The following is a 23338-nucleotide window of genomic DNA, read 5'->3' on the forward strand; positions in this document are numbered from 1 at the left end:
AAACAAGAAAGAGACTGGATGAATTGACGCTTCGAAACACCATTGCTGTATATGTAATTAATTATTGTTACTTTCAAAGAAGAAAATTCAATTTCCTTGGTTTAGAAAAAGTAAACAAAATATTACTCACTGAAAAGTCAAATTAAAGTTGTTATTCTGCCTAGCCAGAATAAAACATTTTTTTAATTTGTCATATATGTTTTGACTTGCTCATTGGTTGTTCGAAAATCAAATTTCATAAGTCAGAACCTGTAAAAATCGACCGACTCGAGAATACTATTTATGCGATTAACGCGCGCCCACGCTCCACACAGCGTATCGCGTGAGTGCTTGTTTAACCGTTGCTTGTCAGTATCTCCGTCTGTATAGAAAACACGTGCAGTCCAGTTTCACATCACGCCCCTACAAGCTAAGGAACATGCGCACACGCACTTAGGTGCGGACGGGATATGGCACACCGAGTGTGATTTTGCAAGACAGGTAAATGGTTTTAAATGAAATGACTTAGAGTCGCTGTGAACCCACAAAACGCAAATACGCGCGTGAGTGCGTTGCGCTCCCGGAAGTACGCGCGTAGGTGCGTTAACATGCAATATGCAGCGTGATTTGTGGCAGCGTGATAATCGCCTAGGTTTAAAATTTAACTCGCACACTTAATGTTTCCAGTGAAATTAAAAACATGAAAATTATATACCCTACAAAATTTATAAATTGAAGATATACATAGCCAGATAGTGAGAAATAATTAAAATCTTAGCATCCCTATCCACGTGTATAAATTAGTCTGCAAGTCTAGGAATTATCGATTGCACTGCACCGGATTTAGATGAGTTAGTTAGCAAAGTTTTTCTTATCTTCGAACGTGCAACATCTTTGGAATAACAAAGTGAACAAATTGTAATAAAAGTTTCTATAAGTGTCTTTTATAAATTCATTTAATTAAACTATGCGTTAACCAACCTTAACACTTTTATACCCTATTTGGTAAAAAAAATATCAAAATCCTCTCTTTTGAAATTGTATTGTGTGTTTCTTGTGAAATTGAAATATATCACAGTTTTGACAATATACCTCCCATATAGTCATAAGGAAACATAAGGAAAAAAACGAAGCTAAAAAATTGTGTAATAAGAAATCCATAGACCGGGAAAGTATTATTCATTTGAAAACGAATTAACATCTACTTCAATCTATTACTCTGGCAGCATCATAGATATCTGTGAATAGAATAAAAACGGCAATAAGCAAAGACAATCGGACAGCCTAGAGCCATATCCATCACTTTACAATTTGCAGACGTATCACCTGGTAATACGGTAGGAATCCGCGTAATCTGTATCCCAGGAAAATTTTGACAAAATATTTGCGCAAATATTTTTATCGGGCATATCTCTGTTTGCTCACTGCTCAGAATTAGATTCGACGTTGGATAAAGTGGTTGTTTGACCGCCTGAATTCACAATGTTTATTGATAATTTGGCTTTGTGTGATCGGATGTTTATCTTTGCTGGTGGAATATCAAACGGGGCCTACCTCTGTGATGAAATATTAACTGACTTTTGACGACCCTAAAGTTTGAAGATGTTTGCCGATGTAGCAATGGTATTTACTTGATCGTTTGGAAGGAATGATTTTATACGAGAGATTCTAGTAATTAACTGTTTATGGGGTAACTAGGTTTTATAAACTAGATTCCCTTACTTGAGAAGAAATTAGAATAACCCTGGGTAAAAAATATGTCTTTAATATGCTGAATAAGCCTACAAATTATAACCACATCATTTTTAGACGCGAAAGAAAGATAAACAAAAGAACAAACATGCGATACTACGCGATACTACTTGAATATTTGTATATCAGTCTCGCAATAATGACTGGTCCGCTATTCATCAAATTTAGTAAAGATACATCATGGCTGAAGGCGAAAGAAACCAAAAATTATTACACCTACGTAGTTACAAATTGAGTAACATTAAAAAATTCTATTGATCTATAATTTATTAGCCACATCAGCCGCAATAAAGTTATTTTATCGAATTATAATCGAGAACCGTTCGAGTTTCAATCAAATCGCTTTCAATCTTATTAAAAGATTCAATCTTTATAAAGATGTGAATATTCCGGGATATAATGCGATTAGAGAAAATCCGAGGCGTAATAAGGGGCGTGACTGGTACAATTCGCATCATCTTGTTATATTAAACCTTTTAAGACGTTATAAATTAATTCTGAGGGTGAGAGGTTGAAACGGTTCCTCAGTGAGCAACAATCGAACATCTGATTAATACCACTTTAACAACTTGTGTGCTTTGTTTTACTTATTTATAGATGTAAATCATTACATAGTATAACATAAAGTTCTTTACTTTGTCTCTATGACCTGTACGCTTAAATCTTTAAAACTTCGCAACTGATTTCGATGTTTTTTTTTAATAGATAGAGTAATTCAAGAGGAAGGTTTATATGTTTGATAACATCTATTTAATTACTCCAAATCTAACGCGTGCGAAACCGCCGGCTAAAACTTGTGTCAAATAATGCGTGAATATAAACCAAAATGTGTTCAATAGAAAATATATTTATCGTTCAGTCACGAAACTGGTCTTAAATCTTGTAGTATTTATTCATGTTGTAAAGTTAGTATTGTGTGCTGTTGGGGAGTTATTTTCTATTTTAAAATCAACTAGTTTTCCGCCCGCGGCTCCGCCCGCGTAGTTCCAAGAAAAGACAGGCGCCATTTTTCCGCATAGTTCCCCATTCCGTGGAATTTCCAAGACAACTATCCTATGTCCTTTCTCGGATCTCAAACTATCTTCTTCACAAGTATTTTATTATATACAAGTATATTTTAGATTTCATCCATTGAGTAGTTTTGGCGTAAAGACAGATAAACAGATACAGTCAATAATATTAGTTGGGTTAAAAATTGAAAATAACCAGCGATATTTGCGTCTGTGTATTTAGAATCAGTTGAACCTACAAAATATAATATAAGAAAAAAATGCTTGTCACAAATTATTTTGAACCTTCGTTGTTCTAAATCTAATAATTTTTGGTAGAGCCTCACTGCCTTTAGCGTCATCCCATTATGTATATAATATATGATATTCTTAACATAGAGTAAGATTCACACAAGATTGAATAACTTATACCATAACATACATAATGACTTATTACAACTTGTCAGAACTAATCCCAATTTAAATGGGACCACATCAGTCACCAGCTTTCAAATATAATAAAATCATAAAAATCAGTCCACCCAATAAAAATGTATGATGTAATAAATACAAACAAATATCTATCACCAATTTATTTCCTGCACGCTCGCCCAGTCTCGAACCCCGACTAATCGATTTTAAAGTCCGAGGTTCTCACCACTGAGCCACCATTACTTTTAACAAATACGTATGGTGGCTGATTTAACAACAGCGTACAGACATCAATCCGTATTCAACTGTCTGTAGGAACACATCTATCTATCCTACAATGAAACCAACAATGCAGCTTTGATAAAGTATACCTGTACTCTACGCAATTTTAGGAATTAATTTTCCACAAAAGAAAATACACATACCAATATATCAGCAAACACTCCCACTCCCACGTACAATGCATTATCTCCCACGTTTAAACTTTCATTCCTCGCGAAACAAGCATGATATATGGACAATTGTCCTGAAGACGGCGTGTTTTTATTGCTACTGCGTGTAAAAGTAAAGAAAAATTACTCACGATTTACTTCTTATTTGGGGGATGATAATTTTTTATAGTCCCTTTTCGTGAAATTGTCTGAAGTCTCAATTTGTTGCGAAATGAGAATGGCTAACATTGTTTTTTTTTTGTTTCGCGGCAGCCATTTTGTTATTACGTGGGAGTTGTTATATTTGTTTAATTTAAAGTTCTTATATTTATGTTGCCAATTTTATTTTAATTTCGTAATATGTGTGTTAGATCGTTAATTAATTGAGGTAAATATAATGCAAAAGCATGTCCCAAAAGTCTCAGGGGGCCGTGGGTATCTATACAAGATTTACCCACTCAAAAAATAGACAAAAATAAGGTCTAAAGTACATATACGTATCCGACAAAGCGCTATGAAAATATAATGTCCTCGTCTATTACATAATTCCTTTAATTATCCTCCTTGTGAAGGTCACGATCCCCTTGTGTACATTTAAATAAGAATTGTGCCTCAAATTTAGGATTACCTAGCCTTTATCTTATTACGGGAGATTACATTAGCAATTCTGCATGAATAAGGGTGCCGACAAATTCAAAATGAAAATTCGCTTCTTCACGTTTAGATAACCGTTGGTTTATATTTTAAGTATGCAAATGGCTAGTGTAAATTAATTTTGCTCCTAACTCCTTGATATAACTGTTCATTAGTACGAAATAAGAGAAGCTTTACAAACCTTAGGTAGTAAAGATTTTACAGCTATAAATAAACAAATAAATGTGAGAGAATAGATTTAACTAGGATTAGAGGTAGTAATAAAGCGAAAAGAAAAATTCTAGCTGTTCGCGCCAGCCTTGCCTGTGTTATGTATATGTTGTATACCCCATAGCACTCGAAGATCATGAACAAATCCAATGGTAAGAGAACTTATGAACTTATCAAATTGGTCCACTACTTCCTGAGATTATCTGTATCAGAAATACACAATAATATAAATAAACTAGTATTACAAAGCTGAAGAGTTTGTTTGTTTGAACGCGCTAATCTCCTGAGAATTGAAAAAAATTCAGTGTCATATAGCCCATACATTGAGGAAGGCTATATATATATACCACGGGCGAAGCCGGGGCGGACCGGTAGTAATTAACAAAGTATTATATTACATTACATAGCGATGACACGTTACGACACCCGTTAAAGCATAGCATTTATTTATACTAACATAACTACGTCAACGTGACAAAAAAACAGTTCAAAACAAAATAACTTTCAGTGTATCCCACAAAAATTTAGTGAAAATCATTAAAAATTAGTTCCCTCTAAATCATTCGTATGTTATAAAAGAAATTCCGGTATTGCGGCAAAAATGAAATATGGGTGACACGAGATAGGTCGGACACGGGCATTTTATATTTCAAAAGGACAGCTGACTGCCCCGAAATGAGCAATTATTTTTATTGGTCATGTCCACAATCGGTTTTGTTCGTGGTTATAACGCTAAGTTTGCTGACGTAATGTGCAATTGGGTTTGTCTATGACATAGCCACGGCTGGATTACGTAATTTATAAGCCTATAATCTATACTGATGTTATTCATGTGCCATGCAACGCACTGGTGGTATATGCGAAATTAACTGACAAGCCATCCTATATTCTATATTTCGCATTTATTTTAAGTAAAGTACGATTTTTTAAAGTCATTTTTCTATTGTAAGGATAAATGTAAGGTTTGATTCGAATATAAAATTTGTAAAAGAGGCTAAAAATTTATTAATTTTTTTAATAAAGAATTTCTTTGCTAAGTATATATGGTTTTCTGTCCCTTTAATTACAGGAAATTATAACATTGTAATTGAAAGTCAAGTGTGATAAAAAATTTAAGTATTATTAATACAACAAATTGATGTGTTACATAAATTAAAACAGTGAAACAAAACTTATATTTTTTTAATCGTGGAAAAGCTTATCGGGTGACAACACATATATGTTAGCAATTTGTACAAATAATATCGTAATTTCAGATTGACCTGACATTTACTAAACTCGCCTTTTGGAACATTACGCTGACGATCTCTGTGCAGAAAAACTACCTTTACTCTCATATCAAACTTTAGCACCCCCTTTAGCACCCTCAAAATAAATAACATAATTAATTACAAATAGCTCATACCTAGCAGTAATCCACCACGTACTCAGTAATTATTTGAGGATGCTCCAACTCTGAGGCGTTTAATCAAGCCGAGGGTAATAAGTTGTGACCCGGGGCGGGACACGAACGGGAATGAAGCAAATAGCAGTTAATTCCTTATAATAATGAGGTGAAGGGTTTATTGTTACAAACATTATCGTAACGAGGTTTGTTTAGCATAAAAATGTTCATGGGTTTATAAAGGCTGCTGTACCAGACGCGATTTTATAGTTTAATACATTTCATGGAAGTAACGATTTGAAAGTTATTACAGTTGAAGTACAATCTACAATTTGGATTCTTTAGGTTTAGATACTGCTATCTCTGATTGTCCATTGTTAGGTCTATCTCTGTATTCTTGATCTTTGTTTGCTAACATTTAGAAGTTACAAATATTTTGACATGAAATTGAAATACCCGAAGTAAACGACGATGATTATAACATTGGCAGGGATAAAACGTTAGGTACAGCTCTCATTGGAATTCTATATAACGAGATAATAACTTTCACGTCTAAAATATTATCTTACATACTTACAGCGAAGTGGAATGTAAACACGGAAGTAATAACACAAGTAATTGAAGTTCGTGTACTTTCCCCTCGTTTCGTTTGTCTTGTACCAAGAGTGGTTTTTGTTCTTACATTATGACGGTAATACATTGATTCAATAGCATCGGTGATAACTTGATTGGTCTATGAAAATCTGCCCTTTCGTTCATACGTAGTATAGTGATACTTTCTCAAAAAATAAATGTACACTATCGCTTATAGATGTGTATTTTAAAAAGCCGTATAAGCGTGAAAAAGTTTTAAACATATAAAAATAAAAATCATAATTTATGATTGAAGACTTAAGACAGCTCTAACGAGACCAAGAAGCCGTAATAAACGTGTCACCAAATCTATTCAGACAGTTATAGTCAATGTGTCATCTAATAATCAAGAGACAAGAGACACCGATTTAACTCCTATTTTACTTGCAAATCTTTAATTTAGCGACCTAAATAAAACTGTAAAATGTTAAATTTACTTTACACTACATAAGCACAAATTCAATTGCATTTTTACATATTTCATATACTTTTCTAACTTCTTATAATTCTATACCAATAATAATTGTAACACTCTTGCAGACCGTACCTCGTTGAATTCTAGTGGAATGCCCAAACAATGAAAGAAGGAATTCAGACTAACTTGCACAGAGCGATTCGCTTGGAACAAATTGTTTGCTTTTCATACGTGGACTAAGTACATTGTTGCAGTGTTAAACATAACAGTGATTGTTTTTCCTCCTGCCTCTATTTAAAGGGAAGAGCTGAGCATCCACACAGATAGATTCCAATCAACTGCACTTAATTGTAAGGCTAAGGTTTAGAAATTAAAGACTTTTTATCGGATTTTAAACGCGACTCGCGATCGCTCGATTTTTTAATACTCGCGTAAAATCAAACACAAGAAAATACTAGGCTAAGGATTCTTAAAGAAATTTAATTTGAGAAATTTTTTGAAAGAATAGAAAAAATTCGATCACGGGGCGGGATTCGAACCCGCGTTTCTTGCCTAACCGTAGCGACGCCTAGCCTAGGCCAAGCGGCTAGGCGTTGGCCGAGAGGCTTTTCGAATTTTTTCTATTCTTTCAAAACATTTCTCATTTATAAAAGCATTTCAATGCTATAAAACTAAAAATTAAATTTAATTCGTTTTATATATAGTATAATAATTTTGAAGCCATTTAACATATTATGGTCTTTTATCATATTATGTGTATTTTATTAAAAATTTATTTGTCGTGGATAGAAATAAAATCTATGTAGTGAACTTCAGTTTATTTCATAATACAGACAACATATATCATATTAAACACAATTTGTTCGAAACTCCTTATAATCCTTCGCCTTAAAATCTTTATGGTTTTTGAAATAATTAGAACTTGTTGGAGTAATAGCAGCTTTTTATATTACCAACAAGATATATCCTAAATCATGATCACTGTGAGACAAGTCAGATAAAAACCCGTTAAAAACCTTCCATTCCTAATCATAAGATATAGTTTAAGTAATGTATTAAAAAGCACTTATCCCTAATTTACTTTATAACTCGAAACAAAAGATATTTTGCAGCATATTTCTTAAGCACTTCCACTTTTAAATTGGCTTAAAACTAACGAAAGAGCTGGTTTATTCAACACCAGAAGATAATCAGGGAAAATAAGCACCTATTTCCATTGTGTTAGAGTTGTTTTTCTTTAAAATTGAGTTCTTAGAGTGTAAATTTTCTCAGGTCAGGCGTAAGTTGTAAGAGCAGTTAGAATCTCGTCTAAATGAGGATAGAAAAAGTTTTTCAAACATTTATTCTCAATTACTGGACCATTTTATGTGACACCAAGTTACAGATAAAGTAGTGCTACATCAGATTATGCCGCTATTAAAAGTCTTGGATTGGATTGCCTAGATTTTAAGATAAGATCCTAATCTCATGCATAATGCATCGTTATATATAATATATATTAGGAACCGCCGAGACAAAGCGAGGTACTAAACATAGAAACATCGTCAAAGAAAAAGCACGTAGGCGAAGGCGACAGTGTAAGTTTGTTATGAAATTCCTTCTTGTATTTGTTAAAAGCTAACTTCTGCTCGCGGCTTGCCTTGCGTGGTGACCGGACGATACAACGTTATTTTTTATGAGAGCACAATAATGAACTCTGTATACGTATTTTCTTATAGGTACGTACAAATTTGTGGTATAATAGGAAATATAGATAGATAGTAACTTATTTCAAAAGTATTAAGATATTGGTAAGAGAGATTTTTTTTAGTATAAATTTTTGTATTATATTTTTACTACAAAATTTCGTATAAAGAAAATGAGAAATCTGAAAAAGGGGGATAGGATATAGTTATCGGACTATTCCTTTGATTGAGCGGGTAAAGAAGGTAAAGCTAAAGGCACTGTATATATTATGCTCCAAGAATATATATAATCGATCCTTCAGCAAAAAAAATTAAATCGATTTCAAAATGGAGGAAGTTCTCAATTAGGCTCATAACATGTTAGTTACGAGTGTGAATCGTTTTTGATGATTCTATTTATATTCAAAAGCTGTTACTTCTCGGTCATATAAATTTGGTCTACTTCTGACAATTTGAAGGCAAAATTTTTTGTTAAAAATAATCATTATGAAAACAAATATACAAAGAAAACACGTGACCCATAAAAACGTTGAACCAAGCTTAAACCAGACCATGTCATATTGAAATGACATTATGTGCGCGATATTAAATTCCCAGTGAAAATGAATTTAAAATTACCTCTTCTAGTCGGTGTTTATGAAAAAATATCATCATTTTATAAAACACAAACGCTTCGAGCCATAATTGAAACCGCAGCAAAATAAACTCATCATAGGGAAATTTATAAAAAATATAATAGCGAGGGAAACGGTGGGAGCTGGTAAATATGTATATATAATTATAGGAAAACAAACTGTTTCGTTATTTTAATTGTAAATAATTCGTAAGTATCGATCCACGTGAAATAAACGAGTATTTCAGAATCATAAACGTTCGACTATTAATTATTTTTAGCAATTATATAGGTCCAAATGTAAGGCTTACTAGTCGTTTGCAGTTTTATGTATGTTTCATAAAATTTATTTGGAATATTATAACATGAACACCGCAATGATGATGCAAATTCATCGATTTTCTATAATACAAGCTCTTTTCTATAAGCTGAATTAATATTATGAAGTAGAAAGATTTATGTTCTTGTATTTGAAATATTTCCACACAAGAACTACTGGATCGATTTCAAAGATTCTTTCAACATCAGAAAGCTATGCTATATTTTCATATTTTCATTGAGTTACATTGCCTTCATTTATAGTGATGGCCAAAGCAAATAAATTTTAATGCTGTAATAATATTTTAATGTTACTAACAACACTCAAGCTTTTCCACCATCAACACTGCACCAAATTTCATAGCATTACCATTCAAACCTATGCAAATCATCGGGCGGACGTCTAATGAAACCGAAATTTCAATAGTGAACTTGGGAGTTACAAATATTTCGGTCTTGCGGGGACAGAGCGGCGACGGCATTGTTAGACATCCTTTCAACCGCGTCGCGGGGGATGTGATTTTCCGAGCTTTTTGTGGGTCTGACTAAATGCATGATTCATATATATGCCAAAGGTTGTATGAATGACGGTGTGAAGATATTATTTTAGGGGCTTTCAAATTACACTTGCTAGAGGTACTAGCATGGAAGATAAAGAACTAGATATAATTTTAACTAACTCATAAGTCAATGTAAAAATTGAAAAGTGTAAGAAAAAAATTTGCATTTTTTTGACCCTCATCTCTACACGCGTTTCAACATTATTTTAATTGCAATTTGAATATTTTATAGATTTTAGACATTTGAAGCTCTTTTTAATAAGTTTTATGGAAAAAGTCTATCCAACTGTTTCACCGAATTTTTTTGAAAAAATAATAGTTCTATTTTTTATTACTTGATTTGGGAACCATACTGTTGAACTCTTATAACATTTACGTCATATATATAGAAAAGTATAATAGGTGTATAGGAAGTAGTTCAAAAGAAAAACTTTTTTTTATAACGATTTAAGTACCTATCGATAATCTAAATGGCATTACATCCCAGATATAAATGTATTCATTGAAATCTCCGTGATAAAAATGTTATAAATTTCAATATAACGTGACCGAATTTTACACGTGATATTTGATTATGACAATATTGTTTTTGCTTAAAAATATGTTTCTTTTTCCGTCATATTCAGTTGATTGCTTTCTTATATATGTATTATCCCCCTGTTAACGTTAGGAAAATGTTTGTAATACAGACGATATAAAGGAATAGGGTAAACATAACACGGTAGCATCAAAACCTACCTGAAATGAAAGACTTTACAACTCTTCTCAATGATTGTATGTATATTCGTTTAGTTGGTTCTGCACCTGCTTCTAAGAAAATTAAAATATGATCTGCGTAACTCTGAAACTATGTGCCTTTATACCGATGAAAGAGATGTGAAAATTAGTTTAACAGTACATTTATTACAAATATAATCGGATATTTTCGCTGCCCGAATTTCCGGGATAAAAATTTCTTAGGATATAATAGGTCGCGGGACTCAAACAATGTGTGTTCTAAATACCATTCATATCGGTTCTCTGGTTGTCGACGCAAAACTGTTCATAGTTAGTAGACAGGATTCCTGTACGTCATTTAAATTGTAACAATTGAGTAAAATAGTGATCTATCGACGGCACTACAGTGAATAAAGTTTTAATAATATCACTTTAGTATGTTCGTTCATTCCATTATTATTTTTTTTATCTACAGATCACTGATAGATGTTATGTGTCACTGTCAATAATGTGATGAATGAGTTAATTATAAATTTTAACAGTTAATTCAAATTCCTGAATCAAATTCATAAACAAAGTGTATTATAAACAAAAAGAAAGGCTTTAAATGTTGTTTTTTGTTATTCCAGAAAACGCAATCTTGTCTTTATTTCAAGAAACTATAATATTACTATCATATACATTTTAACAAAATTATACGACTCTACGCTGTTTAAGAAATATACAGTATACTTTACTATCGGGTCCTACGCGGAAATATATTAAGCAGCGGAAGTACATTTATAAAAGGAATATTTCTGCATTCGATGTTGCTAATATAGACTATTAAATTAAGTATTAATTAAGTACATAAAGAGTACGAGATCGTTTTATTGCACGTATCGTACTAGTATTTTATACGTATTGAATGAATATATGTTTCAAGCTTGCTATATGTTATAACTTTATTATGTTAAACAGTCTTAATAATGAGACTTAGGCAGCGGTAAATACTAATATTAATATTAAAGTTAGTTAAGGATATTATATTCACGTTTGCTACTTTAAATAAAATAATAATGTTTTGTTACGATGAGAGTACCTGCTTATTGACACTTCAAACAGATAAAAGACGGAAATTAAGTGTTAAGAATATTGTAATGGCAACTTTTAACAGAATGTTTCACGATTTACTCTTTTTTCTTATATAATCAGCCAGCTTCACGCCTCGGCTTTGTAGTATTGTTGTATGGTGGCCTTTTTGGTATTTATGGTTACAATGCACATTTTTCTCAAAAATAACCAATGATATAATCGCTTACAGAGGACAATAACGTACATCATAAAATAACGTACATAAGATTTTTAAAAATTGTTAAATATTTAATATTATAATTTTTTATTAAATTGTAGAATCTTAAATTTCATAAACGAGTATATGTAGTAAAAATTATATTATTTTATTGTAACTCAGATTGACTCACTTCTTGTGTACTGTATCTGAAAACAGACTCCTGAAACACAGCGATAGCTATATGGGGAATCTGGGTCCATGCTTTATGCATAATTTGTTCAAGAAATGATTATCATTTTTATTTTATCGTATTAACTATTGGGGCGCGTAACACTTTACTCAAAACATACAAAAAATAAATGTGGTTGCATATCTTTAGCTTGAAAATGCATGGGAACTAAATGAGAAATTTCTTTATATCGGTGCAGAAGTGTAGCTTAGAAAGCCAGACTTGAATAAAATAAATAATGGATATAATAAGAGGATGGAAATTTTTCGTGTAGAGATTACCTACATTTTAAAATATATTGCAGTAAAAAAGATACAAACGCGCGAATACTGAGGGTATAGGTTTAAAACAGTAAGGCGGAAAGAGTCGTTCTTGTAAGTGCTTCAGTTATATATTTTACTAGCTTTTCGCCCGCGGCTTCGCCCGCGTAGAATTCGCTTATATCGCGCGACATGGTAAGGAGTATTTTCTTCGCATCAAAAAGTATGGTTTGTTCTTTCCCACGTTTAGCTCCATCATCATACCAAGTTTCATCAAAATCGGTTTGACAATAACGAACTTTCATACAAACTTTCATCCCCTCTTTCAACTCTTTCTACCATTTTTTCGCGATAAAAAGTATCCTATGTTCTTTCCCAAGTTCAGTTCTATCTTCATACCAAATTTTGTGAAAATCGGTTCAGTGGTTTAGGCGTGAAAGCGTAACAGACAGACAGACAGAGTTACTTTCGCATTTATAATATTAGTAGGGATGTAAAAAAATTGTGAAAAAAAGTTTTTTTCTCAGCATTTTTTTCTCATAACGTTGCGATAGAGTCTCCCGTCTTATCAATGTGGGAGAATGTAAATCTATTTTATATGCAGATAATTAAAAATCAGTAAGTTACTGTTTGAAATATGCTAACAATTTTTTTTTGTGTCATGATGTAGAGACGAAAAACCAGACGTATTTATATAAAATAATAAAAAATATTAAATAATTTATATACATTTCCTGGAATAAAATACATATAAGTAGTAAATCTTTTATGTTTATTTATGAGCTATTTATTTTCACGGGTATTTTTAAACTCCTTTTTTTAATTAAAATATTTTATTTTTCACACGGAAATAGGGTTTTGCTTTCCAGTCGATTTATATATGCTACTCTCATATTAAATTCTTTAAATATAAAAAGGGTATTATTATGGTTACTATAATTTATAGCAAATATTGTTTTATTGTAACCTCAACCTCAACATACTCTAATTTTTTTTTATGAATTTAGCTGATAATTTTTTAATAGGTAGTAATAAGTAATATATTATTACGAATCCAGCTCATATTAATGTTCAAATTACTCCTATACATAAGTATAACTGATTTTATGTTTTGTTTATTAATTTTTTTTTTCTATTGCTATAAATAATAATAAAGCTAATCAACCTATACCTTAAACTGTAGTTTCATCCCAAAACACAATGTTTAAAATCCATCAACTTTTCTCATTAACGGAGCACAGTCAACAAAAACACACCCGATGACGTCGTGAAAAAGTTTTCGAACTTTTTGCCAGCGGAACGAGCTCCACCAACATACGTGCGCACACCGCGACGGCTCGCGACACACTGAAGCCCGATTCCGCCACCACCCCCATCCGAACACGGCAAAGGATCCAGTTGGTTACATGGTAAGATCGAAATTTGATCGCAGTTAGAATGAGCGCGTACTAAGACAGGTCTTTGGGTAATTTAGCCAGAAAAGGCATGGCGCATGCGTTCGGTCGTTCAACCCTTGCAGTGAGGCTGCATCGTGGTCCATTACCTCGATTTTTGGATACATTTTGCGGTAACATCCTTTATGCCTTTGTGAGTGGTGATGGGATGTCGTGGAGCGGCGTGTGAATGGCCGCGTCGAACAATACGAAATAGAGTCCAACTTTTTGCGTTGGCGCCAAATTGTTCATTTATTGACGTTGCTATGTTTCGCTAATCGCGTTCTGTTTTTCGCCTTTTTTATATGCAGTAGATATAATAACTGTTTTATTTTGAAAATATAGTATTTATTATCACATCGTCCATAGTTTTGTGGTGACATTGACATTAATAAAATATAAATATGTATTGTGATTATAACATGTGAAACGCGTTATTTTCAGAAGCCGTGCTACAAAATAACTTTCAGGCTACATTAGGGCCAGTCATGAATAAACATATTGTGCAAATATGCGTTTTGTATTTACAGAGTTTGAAATTTCATTTCACGGAAATAAACTTGAAGGTTTAACAGATTGTAAAGTTATGTAAAAGACATAATACTATTGAATTATGTATATTTACTGATATAACTGTATATCGGCGATTGTATAGACTACAGAGTATATAATATGAATAAAATAATCGATGGTGAATCAAAATGAAATACGAACAATAACAAAGCATATTTCTATTGTTCTATGAAACGTTAGCGTAAGCGTGTAATTAGATTCCATTGTCCTTTGTAAATGAATGAATTTCATAAGGTTTAAGCGTTTTCACTTAATTAACTAGTAAAATAACGTTACAGTTCCACGGACAAATTATTTATGCATTTAAATTTTATATTGTCCCTTTAACATTTTATTGAAGTTTAGCGGCTGATTATACCTATGTCACTAATATAATAAGTCTGTCAGATAGCTTTTAATGCAAGGTTCTTGTTAAAAGAAATATGAATTAGAAATATCCACAGGAGTTATTGTTTAACAAGCATGTAGTCGCGGGTATTTGATAGTCACAGAATAACTTGTAATAGCAATGAAAAATATAATGGCAACATTTTTTTTTATTAAAGATTGAAATAAATCACGACACAGAATTCGAACCCGCGTCATTCGCTGAACTATAACAAGGTGGCTCGTGATAATTTATATTTCTATTCTTTTAAAGTTTCTCATATAAGCATTTAAATGCTATAAAGCCAAAAAACTAAATAATATGACCAAGTCAAATGCTTAACTTATGCACGCTTATGCCGCTAAACGGTATCTATCGACTTTTTTAGGATTTGTCAAAAGTGTTTTTATAGACAAGGTTTTGTCTGCGCGTCACACGCGTAAAATTCGGAGTAAAATCTCTTTTATACATGTCGGAGTACCCTCTTGGATATTAACGAACGCAAGTGCATGACTCACGAGTTGCGCTTGGACATGGCCGTAGCAGCGTGCGGGCATTCAAGTATTGGAGCTCGTGCCGAGCGGACGTGTCTGTTCGAGTCCCGATATAAGTTTGAATTCTAATTTGCCTTTTAAAGTGAAGTGAAGTGATTTCTGAGAGTTTAGTGATTGTAATTATTATTGTGAATTTAAATAAAAGTGTGAAACTCCGTTTGTGTCTTTTGATGCTCGAAGTTACCCAAGAAGCCCAATGTGGAACACATAACCAGCCCACTGAGCCCTATACTCCAGCCTGAGCTGACATACATATAAATCTTTTTCTTTAATCACTCTATCTATTAAAAAAGGCCATCAAAATCCGTTGCGTAATTTATCGACCTAAGCATACAGACGCACAGATGGCGGAAAGCGACTTTATTTCATACTATGTAGGGAAAACACAATTGTTCTGATACTCGTTAACTTATAAGCCCACTTACGAGTCAAACTTTTTCCTTTTAACTTTTTTATATATACCGTAATGTTCGAATTTCTAATAGCAATCGTTTAGTTGATATATAGGGTTAAACTTTAACTAAAATTAGCACTTTGCCAAATTTTTCTTTAAGACCTGTCTAACAATACCTTACGCTACGAGGAAGATGAAATAAATTTTCATCCCTTAATCTCATCATCATTTTTTGTATATAGTTTAGTGATGACAACTTTCGACTTTAAAATACCAATAGATTTTGAGCAAATGTAAGTAGACAAAATTTAAACTCTAAGGCTTCCTTGTTGACTCCAGAACTTTCAAATGGCACATTCAACATGAACTCTCTCAGTCATTTTTCAATTTAACTGCGCTTACTTATAAATTGTCAAAACAAATCCTGACGCTAAAACTCAGATCAGTATATAAGATATGTTAAAATAAACCGTAAAGTTATTATAATTAAGAACATTATCACATAGCAATTATGCCAGATAACATCTCAACAAAACGGGCACGAAGTAAAATTCTAAATTGCAGCAACGGCATTCACTAAAAACACATTTCGCAACGAACAGTTGCTACTTTTAATCAAAACCAATGTTTGAAACTGGAATCAACTTGTGCAAACTGGTTTCATGCAGTCATTTCCATTTTTGTTATTGAATAAAATGTTGTTTTTTTGTTATTCGAACGGTAAACATTGTTTATACGTAACTAATTGTTACGAGTAGTCGTGGCTGGATAAACTGTGCTTCAATTTGGTTTCACAACTGGGTTGCTTTGTTTTTACGAAAATGTGACCAGCGAAACTGACGAATGCGTTACTTATCGTATTGTTAAAACCTTTACAAAGTAAAGGGAACATGCTTCTGTTGATGTAATACAAATTTCAATCAATATTCATAATAATGAATCAAGAATTTACGTCTTCAAACACGGACACATACAAAACAAACTTACCACTATTAAACATTAAGAATTGCATTCCTCAATAAAAAGAGCACGCGTGAACGTCTTCAATAAAATTATCTCAGGACATTAAATCAATTCATAGAGTTTGATGGCTTAGACTTCATTATTTAGGGTATACATTACCTACTTACACGCTTCTTTGGAATGCGTTCGAACCGAGTGGGCTCGCATTAGCCGATAGTATTGTAGGCAAGGTGACGTGATCACTGAACCCAGCTTATCGCGTAGTCAATAGCTAATGTCGGTATTATGTGCTACTCAATTATGTACGCTCTCCTTAATATAAGCCCCGTTGGCTATCGCAGGTATACTGTTGTGTATTGTGAGCGAAATCGGCTGCAGAAATAACAATTCTGGGGCAGTGATGGTGGTTTTGCGCGTAAGTATTTTGTATTAGGATGGTAGCATTGGTGAAGTAGATTGCTCGACTGCGAATGATTTCCATTCGTAGGTTAATTGTGAATTACTTAGCAGAACCATGAACCATTTTCTCTATAATACTGTTTTTAATTTAAAATACAAAGATAAATATCTTATATCTCTATAAAAACAGTCGACCACGTTCGTAGTAGGTACAGAGGTACCTATAATATAGGTTATAGAATATCTAGCGACAAATTCTATAATTGCATCAAATAATATCAATTTGCTTTCAAACATAGTTACTTAAAAATCATATAGTCCTATAAAGAAACTCCCTGTCTTAGGAAAGTCAACTGCAGCAAAATTGGTGCTCTGTAGATGAATTAAAAGTTTTCATGTCATTTAAATTTCCTTAAAAAAATTACACTACAAATTTATTATATACTCGTTAAAAAGAGGAAAATCAATATAACATTAGCACTGAGTATGTTCCTTGATACCAGGGCACCATAAAATCCAACAATCAATTTAGTTCTACAGAAGCTACACCGAACCGAACAGATATTAACAATATACAGGACTCACGGGAGCAATTAGTCAAGCCATAAATTCACGCAGCAATAAACAAATTAATAAAGGAATTTCAATGTAGCTATAACCAAAGATGCGGAGTGCACCGAATGCAATATGCATAATATTGGATCAATCGAATTTTGTCGATATCACCTGCTTTGCTAGACGGGGGACTGTGGCGTAAAATGTTGCTTTATTCCACACATAAATCTTATGCTAAGAATTGTTTAAACCTTCACTTTTTATCAACAAGTGAATAAAACCATTTGTTTTGACTAGTACAAAATACATGCTATATAAAATCAGTTCTTTGAATCATTTTTATGAATTAACTTTAAAATTGTTTTAGCGATTTTGAAAATATTTCACCAGCTGGAGTTTTATGCTATTTGATATTAAAGTAATCTGATTAGTTGTTGCAATTATATCGTCGTCTAGAAATCATAATTTTTATAAGACAAGCCATTAAAATATAATGATATAATTATTCTTAGGCTATGATATTGTATTGGTAATCGCATTTAAATCATTTTACACAACTAAAGATGTTTTTTGTTTTAATGAAAACTTTTTACTAATAAACCCAATAATTATTAGATTGCGCCAGCTCGCCAGGGAAGGTACTATATTTCCACAGAAGATGAATGACATGCAAATGCTACTGTATGTTTCAAGTGGGGATGCCAGACGCACGTTTCTTTTCCTTAACTCCTATTTTTCATCCCTTTATTCCTGTTGTCAACCTCTTATATCTTACCACTTAAATATGGGCAAAGTGCTCCTATCTCTGTAATTATTCAAGGGCGGGTGGTGATCACGAACCATCAGCTGGGGTGCCCGCTCTCCAGAAAAAAAACGCATTAAGAATCTACGCACTAAACCTTCTCAGAAAATAATCAAAATTAATTAAAAGAATCACAGTGACTATTAAAATTACAAACATTTTTAAAATAACGCAGCAATTCCGACGTAGAAATATTATTTAAACCGCCGAAGCCTGGGGGATTTGCGGTTTATTGCGCGATCGGCAGCCTTAATACAACTGCGAATTAGGAGTGAAAATGTCAATGTACAAACCATAATTTATTGTTCAAACGTCGCGATTAGATTTAAAATGCACATATATTTCTGTATCACTTATTATAGAATGTATAATGGTAGTTATGCCGAAATCCACTCGCGTAAGAACCCATGGGCATAAGCAAGTTTTTCTATAACTTATTTGTTATTCTGATACATGAGCTGCATAATTGCGTATTATCAAAATGCTATAATGTATATTATAACTCTTATAATAAATGAATTGGATGGATAGAAAAAGATACAACGGAAATAGCCAGTAAATAAATTACCAACCCAGAAGTGATGATTAGGTTAATAGGGCGTATCTAAAGATGCGAGTAGTATATGACCTCCCATAATAAAATATTAAATAATGTTAAACAACATTCTGTATTTGACCTTAAATATTTAAAATATTTTTATATATATTATTATCTTTCAAGTCTGGCATTCGTAGATATTATTTTCAGCGAATTTATATAAACTCATGTTTTATATAATACTATACAACGTGTGAAATCTATCAAAATGTAAAAAACAGTTATCCATCAATAAACTACCCATTGAATAAAAGCACCAGTTTTCTAAAAATCTATACGTAAAATAAGACGAGAAACATTTTAGCGCTGCTGTAACTAAGTCGTTAGCAATTAACGTCAAATCAGAGCTGCAGCCGAAACAGAGTAGCAGATATTAGCTGATATATTAATAGATATCACCGCATATTTGATTAGTTAAATAAGTATTTATTAATTCTTTATAGTATAAGGAATGTTAGGGTATTTCGTAGTGAAAAATATTATAATATATATAATAACCTATTTCTCTTAACAAGTTTATAATTGTAGTGGAAGGAAAAGGACACTAGTTAGATCTTATGAAAGAAGAACAAAAAGACAATTTGAAACTAAAACCATGGTTACCCTGGGTAAGCAAATACAAGACTTCACGGCAATACCAAAAATTTCATCAAAATCCGTTCATCATCCAAACATCCAAACAAACAAACTTTCACATTTATGCTATTAATAATGAGAATAATATGATTAGTGTGATAAATATGATAGTGTGATTATAAATTTACTCAAAGTGCGTTTAATCAGTTTAAAATAAAGCAATATTCTATGCATTGTTACAAGATGGCAGAAACTGAATACTCTCAGGTGTATTATGAATGATCACCAATAGTTTTCGTTTGGGGAAGTAAGTTCTTTAATATTTTATAATGTAATTATTTTACATTTATTTCATAATGTGAAATTACTTGAGAAAGACACACTTTTTTACATTATTTGGAAAAAAAAAATATGTTATTCTGATGAGGTAGAAATTCAAAAAATGTTAAGGGCATTTTATTTCGGAAAATTCAATTCGAAGAAAATAGAAATAAAAACTGAAGAAGTGACTGAAGAACCGCTGCGCGTATCACGCTTAAGTGTACACGCAGTAAATCGGCTTTACAATTCGAAATTAATCTTATCAATAATCACAGTATGCGGTTAGAACTTCTATATAAAATACTATCTGCTCGCCATGGTTTCGCCCGTGGCATATATAGCCTATGTCACTCAGTGAAGTTACAGCTTTCTTAAGGTGAAATAATTTATGAATTTTGTCCAGCAGTTATTACATTTATGCTTTATGATATTAGTGTAGACTGTAGACATACGGAAGGACCGACTGCACTTATAAACACAATACCGTAATAATTATTCCAAATTTATTCATTCAACGCATTCCTTTGAAATGCCTGCTGTCCGGCGTCCGCTACAAATTTATTCAAGTCGTCGACAGCCACGCGTTCAGATCACAGCAATTAGTCGTGTCACAGTTAAAGCGATTCCCACTAAACGGGATATTTAACATAATCTGCGAACATTTCAGTTATAACTGAACGCCGCTCGCGGTCCGCATTCCTCGGGATTGCATTGTGTAAGATCTAAAATCGTAGTTAATTAACATAGCATTGTGACAACATGTATATGTATTTAAACCTGAATCAACTCACAGGGACTGTATTTAGATAGCATTATTGTGAAATGTTTTCGCTTATTTCAGCTTGGAACAACATTAGCTTGTTTCGAAGAAGGCATTTGTGAGTAATATACTTGTTATTGTTCGGAGCTTTGTTCACGTTGTCTATGCTACATGAATAATTCATCATTACCCTTTTATTTTAATAGATACATGGTCAAGGAACTACGCCAACAAAATGCATATTGGGAATGTAAGATCTCCAACTACAATAGATTCGGTTGTATTTTTTACATTGCATTTCGTCAGTTGTATTTTTACATGCATACGCACGCTCACACGCTCACACGCGCACGCCCGCATACTCCCACACACGCATAGGCGTACACACACGCAGGTAAATGCACTTTTCCTTCATTCACACCCACCTAGTTGCACATTATTCCCGTTGAGTGATGACGAGTTCATCATCATCATCATCAAATTATACAGTTAAGCATCTCATATTTAAAGCATCAAATGATCGATTCGACGCTATTTAATTAAAATTTCCTATACATGCGCCATGAATAACTGCAATTTGCTCGAATCCCGGGACTCCCGCGGGACGGCATTGTGCACGTTATTGGACCTGTTATAATGCGGGGGCAATTCATTTTCTATCAATTAATTAAAATCTTATTTATTTTATTACTTGTATGTAAGTATTTTTTGTGATACATTGTGTTTGTGAACTTATTATACAAATGTTTATTTATTCATTTAGAACAGATAGTACCAATAGACTAGAGCGCTATAATTATAACTACTTACAAAACGATAAAACATAAATTTATTGAATGTTTACAAGCTATTTTGAACCTCGAAGTTACTGCTACAGAAAATGTCATTTGGACATATCTACTCAATAGTTTTTATTATTATTATACGAAAAGAAAGATATATATATGTCTTCATACTATTTTACCAATTAAACGATATATTTTACCGTTAGATAACTTTGCCTTTATGGAGTAAAAATAGGTTGTGAACAACAGAACAGCTCTCTGACACCATTTAATTTCTTAATAATAATGTTGATTGATATAATTTTTTATAGTACCTACAGAGTTTATTGCCGACTTTTCTCTATAGAAACTTGCTTACTGCTGCTTTCCGAACAGTTGGTAAATATAATAATGTTTTTGACAATTTAAAATTTGTTTCATACTATGTAGTGATATAGCGAAGTCATAACGGGATGCATTAATTACTTTAATACAGGCGTAATTAAATTCACATCAAAGTAACGATATATTCCGCCATTATATGTAATATTTACATTTACGAAGTAAGTAAATTAGTAGTTATGTTTAGAAACGATCAAGCCAGCTCAATCGTTCGGAGAGATTTATTATCACAAATCACAGATTGATCTCGCATAAACTAATCTTAATTATGATTTCACTTTCAGCTACTAAGTTTGGAGGTTTTACGTATAGTTATGAGTTAGCTTACCGCCCGCGGTTTTGTCCACATAATCGAAGACAATGCACATATGCTACTGAGATGTTGTGCTGTTAAGTATGTGTGAATTTTTGTGATGATGATGATGAATTAATCAACTGATTTTAACTGAAAATAGAATAAAAATACAGTGAATCATCATTATCTCTAATGGAAATGATTAGTATTTGAAACCCTAACATTCTGTGTATGTCATACGAGTACCAACGATGCAAGATTTATACGTCAAGCTAAGTATTTTTTCTTTATATCACTTCATAACACTCATTAGATATCAAAGGTATTGAATGCAAACAGTTTTTTACATATTTCATTTAAAAACAATAAACGTACAAAAATTTACATGTTATAATTCCAACGATAAAAAGAAACCTGTCCATAATCTCGTCGCATCAAACAGGTACGTACTAAACACTTAACATTATCCCATACCACATCCACTCTTATAATTCCCCGTTCAGATATTTAATCAAGTGCCTTCAATAGCTCTCTACCTAAGACGTATTATATATAAACGATGATATAAGCCCTACCAACTACCCGCTATAATCATTGCTGTATATTAAGCCACCTATATTGGTATTCTAGGCATAAACATTATGAAAGCCTCTTAAACTGAGTTTCAATAGATCTTTATTGTGATTTACGTGAATGGGAATTGAATATGGTATTATCAAAATATGACAATTGCGTTTATATATACTGTCGATGAATTTTAGGCCTAGTCGAAGCTGAAATATTTCCATAATCACTATATAAATAGGTGTATCTATATTACTCCAGCTAAGCAATTTCGGAATGTGAATTTTTGTTTAAATTCATTTTAGGTATTGCATCTAGATGTACTATTACTTTACCTAATTTCTCAGTTTCTAAGCGAGAGTCATTTATATAAACTTGGATCATTTGTTTGTTATATATCGACACACTTTTTTACTCTTTTATTATATGTATGTATGGATAGCTTTTTGTGAACAATAATTTAATTTCAAAACTTACCAAATCA

General features: G+C 32.5%; 1 protein-coding gene across 3 annotated transcripts in view; it reads right to left on the reverse strand.

Moving 5' to 3' along the window:
• LOC119831469 (lachesin-like) overlaps positions 1-13891 on the reverse strand; it is a 55809-nt gene extending 41918 nt beyond the window's left edge. For all 3 annotated transcript variants that reach the window (XM_038354836.1, XM_038354835.1, XM_038354833.1), the window contains exon 1: positions 13706-13891. The gene's annotated coding sequence lies outside the window, so the exon portion shown is untranslated. The remainder of the gene's footprint in view (positions 1-13705) is intronic.
• Between the last annotated feature and the right edge of the window lie 9447 nt (positions 13892-23338).

The sequence above is a fragment of the Zerene cesonia genome, chromosome 13 (genome assembly GCF_012273895.1).
Source record: "Zerene cesonia ecotype Mississippi chromosome 13, Zerene_cesonia_1.1, whole genome shotgun sequence".
In the NCBI taxonomy this organism is placed as follows: Eukaryota; Metazoa; Arthropoda; class Insecta; order Lepidoptera; family Pieridae; genus Zerene; species Zerene cesonia.